Genomic DNA, 7,559 nt, shown 5'->3' with positions numbered 1-7,559 from the left:
ATGAAAAATATATAAAAATTTTGAATTAAATATTTTTGTAACAAGTTAAAATATTTAAAAAAATTAAATTTATTATATTTAATAATAAATATATATTATATTATTATTACTAATACATAATTGTAATGATTTGAAGTGTATTACTAAAATGTATATTATTTAACTTTTTAGAGAAGAAAAATATACATTCTAAAAATAAAAAAGATAAAAGTGTCATTTAAATATCTCAAAAGAAAGAAAAGTGTCATTTTTTTTCTTTGTTTTTGTGTTTGATAATAAATATTGAAATGTTCTAAAAGCAAATATTTTAGGGTTATTATATTTTCTGCTGAAAAAATAATAATTAGTGATGATCTAATTATAAATTTTTGCCTAATATAAAAAATTAATAACAAATTTTTAAAATGTAAAGACCTATTTTTAAAGCAATTAATCTTGGAGGCAATGTCCTTAGCTTCCACAAAGTGAGATCTGATTTTATGTTCTGCATGAATCAAAAGAGTTAAACAATCTTTAGCATGGAAATTGAAGTTTTAATAATAAATTATACTGATGTTTTAACATGGCTGCTGAACTTGTTTAAATATTGTAAATTTGCATCATCTTGATATTGGCGGCACTGATCTGGAAGAGATGCCAAAAAAGATGAGCAAATTAAAAGATTTGCAATTTTTAAGTTCCTATATCGTGGGCAAACACAGAGAGAATGGGATTGGAGAATTGGGAGAACTAGCACATCTTCATAGGTCATTTCGCATCGAGAACTTAGAGAAAGTTATTAGCAGCGGTGAAGCATCAAATGCAAGTATGGATGAGAAGATTCACATCAAACATTTATATTTGAGGTGGTCATCGGATAAAGATAATGACGTTTTTGATTCCCAAACCGAAAAAGATGTACTTGACAAATTACATCTTCACAAAGACTTGAAAGAGGTATGCATTAGTAGTTACAGAGGTACAATGTTTACAGATTGGGTAGGACACTCTTCGTACTACATGTTGACTAAGCTGGAGCTGAGGGGATGCAGGAATTGTTGGGTGCTTCCTTCACTTGGACAGTTACCCTCTCTCATGAAATTGAAGCTTTATCTATTTGATATGCTGAAGATGATTGGTGGTGAATTCTATAAGGGTAATGAAACTCATCATCATCAGGAGACACCCTTTCGATCCCTTAAATCTCTGTCATTTTACAATATCAGTTGCTGGGAGGAATGGGAGTTATTTGAGTGTGATGATGATGCACCATTTCCTCAACTTGGTTATAGAACTGTCCTGTGTTAAGAGGAGATTTGCCTACTTTCCTTCCTGCATTGAAGAAACTTCACATTGAAGAATGCGAGCGGCTTCGTTGTTATCTGCCAAGAGCTCCCATCATACGCTCATTAAGAATATTTGGCAAACAGGAAGTAAGAATGCAGGAGCTACCACTTTCCATGCTGGAGACACTAGTAGTTAATGGAACCCAGCAGGTGGAGTATGTATTTGATTCCATGATCCACACCCAACCAACCTCTCTCATAGACTTAGGAATCTCAAACTGCTCATCAGCCTTGTCATTTCCAAGAGATTCTTTGCCCCCTTCATTGAAAGGGTTGTACATCTATGATTGCAAGAATGTAGAATTCCCAATGCAATACCAACAACATCACTCGCTAGTGGCACTTACGCATAGACAATAGCTATGATTCACTTACATCTTTCGCATTGCCAGTGTTCCCAAATCTCAAATGTTTGGCAATCGCAAGACTTGAAAATTTGACATATCTTGAGAATGTTTCACAGTCGCAGTCCCTTCTAGAATTGTCAATTGAAGGATGTCCTAAGTTGGAGAACATAAGGTTGCCTGCCTCTTTCGATCTCAGTGAATGTTTGTTCTTGGGTGAACGCATACAGAAGATGGACCCCCACATTTGGCCAACCATTTCCCATATTCCAGACATTTTTGTTGGTGGAAACGGATTTGCAAAGACCCAACATCTTAAAACAGATAATTATTTTGCTTTCTCTATCCCAAAAAAACTACTTCATCTTCTCCAACATCATATTCGTTCTCTTCTATATAAATCTTACTTTTATTTCCAATTTTAAATTAATAGCTTATTCATCAACCCACATCCCCAACATTCAAGTTGATGGCAGGAGATAGATTCTATGACAACTCAACATCTTAAAATAGGTAAAGGATCTCTTTTTTGTCATCTGTATTTCATTATTAACCTTAAGAACCATCATTCTCTAAGCCTTATTTCTCACTGCTGAGTATGTCGTTTGGTGACTATATTATGATAATTCGGAACAAGACATGAAGGTAAAAGTCCTTTCAACATGTTACTCCCAAAAGATGAAAATATAACAATGGACTAACCACTAACTATTAATTATGATTGACATTCTCTGTTTTGAATTTTTATTAGTCACAAAAATGACATTTTCAACTAGTAGTAGTGTCCTCGACTGTATGTACTCCTTATTCATGAATAACTACCACTTTCTTTTGTTTTGGCAGATACAATACAGAGAGTCCATTTTCAAATGAAGTGTTAATATATTTTTTTTTTCGTTTTTTTTTTCAATTAGATTACTTTACTTTATTGTATAGCTATGTATCATATTTCCTTTCCAATAAGTGAGCAAATTAAGTTGCATGATGGACCAAGATTATTTAATTTTAGTGCATGATATAATGATAAAGCTTTGGTTTGCATTATCAAGGTGTAAGAAGGTGTAAGGTCAAAGAATACCAAACAATGGATTATTACTAGATGTGTCAAGGTTGAAATACTTCCCTGCATGTATAGGTGCCACACTTGATACCTTCAGCTATAAAATTCTTGTTGATACTAGAGACACATAAGATATACTTCTTGTGTTTCCTAAGCTATGAAATTCTTGCTGATATTAGTGCTAGAATACTTTACCTCAATCTGAATGATGATGGTAATGACGCTCCTATTTGGGCCTTGAATTCGAAAAAGCAGTATGATGTAGTCTCGAGTTATCTGGTTGCTTATAGTTTCCCACATGTCCCAGTTGATCAACTTCCTGAAATTATGCAAAATCCAAACATTTGGAGAAGAATTGGAGTCTGAAAATACCATCAAAATAAAAAAATTTCTATGGAGAGCGGCGCACGAAAAGTTACCTGTATCAAGCCTCTTGCACCGACAGTGGAGGAGATGAAGCTATAGGCTCATTTGCGGGGCTTTTTTGGGAAATTATGGAAAGCTAGAAATTTGCAAGTGTTTGAAATCCAGAAAACCCTGCTAAAGTGGTGATGGATTTAGCGACCTTAGGAGAAGACCAATTGCTAACGTTGCTATGTGAACTTTCCCCTTTCCTTATCAACTTCTCCTCTTCCTTATTCCACAATTTAGATTGCGGCGTCAAAATCATAAGCTTTAAAAATGAGGAGAAGCCGTGTATAAATTTTTTGCAGTGAAATTAAATCTTTATTTTAAATTAAATTTAATAAACAGAATAATAATCATTTAAATATTTTTACACAATTGTTTTTAATATTAGAATAGATCAAACAATTATATTTGTATTAAATTAAAGATGATTTCTTTTAAATTCATAGCAATTTTATGGGTGATTTACCCTTACTTAAGTATCACTATCATAGCCATTGATAAAAAAAAATTTTCAAAGTTCATTAATTGATTTATTAAATATTTTCACACTATATTGTATTTTATATTATTTACATCATATCACATAACATATATATTATATAAAATATTTTATACTATTAATATATTAAAATTAAATTCTAATAAATATTTAAATTTATTTATATATTTTTGTCTATTATAAATTTTTAAATTTTATAATTTATTTTATCAAATACAATTATTATTATTATTTATACTTATTAAAAATTATTTTTAATTTGATTTACCAAATATAACTATTACAACTTTTAAAAATTATATTTTCAAAGTCATTTTAGTAAGTTACTTAGAAGATTTACTTAAATCCACCCTAAATCTCTTAACATTGTCGTTAAGGTAGAAAAAATTAAGAATTTGGGTTAATAATTAAATTCATTCCTAAAATTTTTTTTAATCAAATTAATTTATTAAAAATTAAAAATTAATTATATTTATTTTTGGGTCACACCATTAATAATTTTTGTTAATGATTGAGGTTGTAAAACGTTAATTGACGATATAAATGATATTTGATATGTCTAATTGAACACTGATTAATATGTTTATGAAAATATATTAATTTAATTCTTTTTTCCAAACATAAACTCTATTGCGAATATGATCGAACTATTAAATTAATAGATTTTTATAAATATATTTGGTTAACGTCTAATTAAATATGTTAGGTGTTATGTATGTTATCATTAATATTTCATATCATTAATAATTGACAAAAATTTGTTAATAGATTAACTAAAGAACAAATAAAATTCATTCATAATCTTTAAAAGACCCGTTTAGTAGATAAAATTTTTCATAGACGAATTTAAAAAAATCTCATTTTTAAAGAACTAATTTGATTATTAACTTTTAAAAATTTAGATAAAATTAAAAGAATAAATTAAACATATAAAATTTGAAATCATCTCAAAATTGAAATTATAAAATAATCTAATTTAAGAGAAAAATTATAAAATTAATGGACTAATTTAAGATTATAATATTTAAAAATTTAAAGAGTGGTTAGATTCTAACTTTTAGGCTCCTTACTACTGCATAACTATTAGACTTAATTTTTAAGCTTTACTCTTTATAGGTTGGACTAAAAAAATACATGAAAGTAAAAAAAAAAAAATCTATCTTTAAATCCATCTTAATTCACCCACATTATACAGTATTTATATATAACAATTATTCATACAGTATGATATGGTATATTTATGCTATAGATTCATTATGAGCTTTGACTTTTACACTTCATCAATTAATATACTTTTAAAAAATTTTCTTAATTAATGGTTGTGATGTTAACACCTAAGCAAAAATAAATCACCCACAAAATTACCATAAATTTAAAAGAAATCACCTGAATTAAATCAAAACAAATCAAATTTAGCAATTGTAAAATCTTAAAAAATCAATTTGTCATTGTTTAGTTTTATCCTAATTGAGTCAATGACTCTAATTGACTGGACTGCTAGACTTTTCATAAATAAATACAACCTTGCATCAAAATCCTAAACAATTAGTAGAAAGCCGCATCTAAAGAAAGCATAACATGATTAACATCACCAAATAAAAATCTTAAATACATCATTGAATAATGTACCGGTAGTGCGCCACACATTCATCTGTTCTTCTTTGTTCCCTCTCCCGGTTCCATTTGAAGCACAAACAAGAAACAGCTATTCTTTTATCAAACATAACCTTGTTTGAAAATCATCTCATTCCTTTTCTTACTCATTCCTTTTCATCAAACATAACCTTCCACACAAACCACGTCACCACAAGAACTCCTTCTCTTACTCATACCCCTATCTACCCAAGCCTCAAAGCATTCTTTAGAGGAACCCGGCCAAAGAAAAGGTAGTGTAGCGTTTACAGTTCACCCATTCAAAGCACACAATTTACATTCTTTGTTCTATCTTCTACCTCAGTTTCTAAGAATTTAACAAAGTTGCTTTTCAGGGTTAAGTTAGACAGAATATGACGACCATATATACAACAATGACAAGAATCGATGATGAACGACAACAACTTCAACAACCACCTAGAGTTTTTCCTATGCCACCGCCCATCATGGTTGGTTTTCCGCCCTTTTATGGTGCTGCTCAGCCAGGTGTGTGAAACGACTGACTCTTCTAGAGCCTAGTCCCAAGTATGGGCTGCCAACGTTGATTCCGAATTCCAATTGATAAGCAGCCTGATTGACAAATATATTTGTCTCCATTGACGCGATGTAATCATCCAGCCCCGCAACCAGAACTACTTGAGTCTTGTCCCAGAAAACTTACCAAGTCATGAAGGCCAATGTAGACGCGCTCAAAATCATTCAGCTTGGACTGATTCGGCATAGGATCCGACAATTCTATGTTTGGACTATTAAATGGTCCAAAAAAAATATATTTTTTTAAGTTTTTTAAATCTTTTATACTATGATGTTTATTAATCATTAAAAAAAACAACAAAATAAATCTTTCATTAATAGTAACCTTCATAAATATTTTTGGTAATGTGAATTAATGAAGTTTTTTTCTTATATCTGTAAATGCTAGGAAATCTTGTTTCTTGTCGATTGAATATCACACGTTTCTTCGAAATTTAATCAAGTAGAGGTATAAAACAATTAATTAAATTTCATACAGCAATATGGATTTTCTCAAATTTCAATTGATTGAAATTGTTACACACAATCGATTGAATTTTACATAGCAATAAGGGTATTTTTTTATTCAATCGATTGTTATGATAATACATCTATTGAAATTTGTACCTAGGGCTGTCAAATGGGCCAGCCCAGCCCATTTAAGCCCAGACCGATTAGCCCACGGGTTAAACGGGCTAGCCCATTTAAGCCCACTTTGTTCACGGGCCTAAATTTTATAGCCCGGACCATTTATGGCCAACCCAACGGGTTAAATGGGCTGGCCCGTTTATCTGTTGAAATTTTTTTTTTTGAAATTTTTTTGAAAAAAAAGCTAAAAAAGTCCAATTTTGAGGAGAAAAACTAGTGTATATATTTGGACAAAAAAATCCTGTTTGGCACAAATAAAAGCAAAGTTCTAGTAAACAACTAAATACATTTGATTTGAGTAACTATTATGTTCTAAATTTGTTGTTTTAACTCAAAACAGAACCACATTCACATCCAATTAGTGATTCCATATTTCTAATTCTAATATTTCTAATTAAAGGGGTATTTGTAATTCCCCTCATATAATTAATAGAGTATTATAAATCAACATAGCAACATCATAATTCTACCAAAAAGCCACACAAAAGTGAAAAGAAAGTATTTAACGGATTACATGACATGCAAATATTTTATAAAAACAGCAAGCAATGTAATTCCCAAAATTTTTTATCCAATTCACCAAATTAGTCAACACCTGCAATAGAAAGAAAAATAAATTATCAAATAAAAATTAGTGACTTAGTGGCAGAAAATGAATTTTCATATAATTGAATTAAAAAATGCATGGTTTGAAACAATTGCACAATACTAATAAAATACCAGGCATCATATTAATTGAATCCACTTTATCTTTATAATGTTCTTTGTCACTTTCATTTTGACACTCAAATTCAGCATCTACAATTTAAAGTTAGTTAGTAGAAAACTAAATAAATACAATATGCAAGTTATTCATTATTTATTGCCAATAGAAGTTAACAAAATAAATATTAAAAAGTGAATTACCATCATCTTCAAATCCATGTATCCAATTACGAGCACAAATAAGAGCTTGCACATTCTTATCCAAAATAGAATTTCTATACTTATTTAGGACATGTGCACCAATGGAAAAGGCCGATTCTGAAGCTACTGTAGTTATTGGAATACTAAGCACATCACAAGCCATGGAAGCTAAATCAGAAAAGCGATGGACTTGAGACCTC

At 30.0% G+C, this 7,559-nt stretch overlaps 1 long non-coding RNA gene across 2 annotated transcripts in view; it reads right to left on the bottom strand.

The window, feature by feature from the left end:
- The window catches only part of LOC107477990 (uncharacterized), a 12,150-nt gene extending 8,775 nt beyond the window's left edge, over positions 1-3,375 (bottom strand). Inside the window, exons 1-2 of one of the 2 annotated variants that reach the window (XR_001589864.3) lie at positions 3,149-3,375; positions 2,925-3,048 (exon numbers count right to left, since the gene is read on the bottom strand). This is a non-coding gene — a long non-coding RNA (uncharacterized LOC107477990). Of the gene's footprint in view, positions 1-2,687; positions 3,049-3,148 lie in introns of those variants that run through there. The other variant, XR_008006759.1, reaches the window with a different exon arrangement.
- Positions 3,376-7,559: the final 4,184 nt, after the last annotated feature.

The sequence above is a fragment of the Arachis duranensis genome, chromosome 3 (genome assembly GCF_000817695.3).
Source record: "Arachis duranensis cultivar V14167 chromosome 3, aradu.V14167.gnm2.J7QH, whole genome shotgun sequence".
Classification (NCBI taxonomy): Eukaryota; Viridiplantae; Streptophyta; class Magnoliopsida; order Fabales; family Fabaceae; genus Arachis; species Arachis duranensis.
The sequence above is the reverse complement of the archived record's forward strand: the minus strand, read 5'-3'. Positions and strand labels throughout refer to the sequence as shown.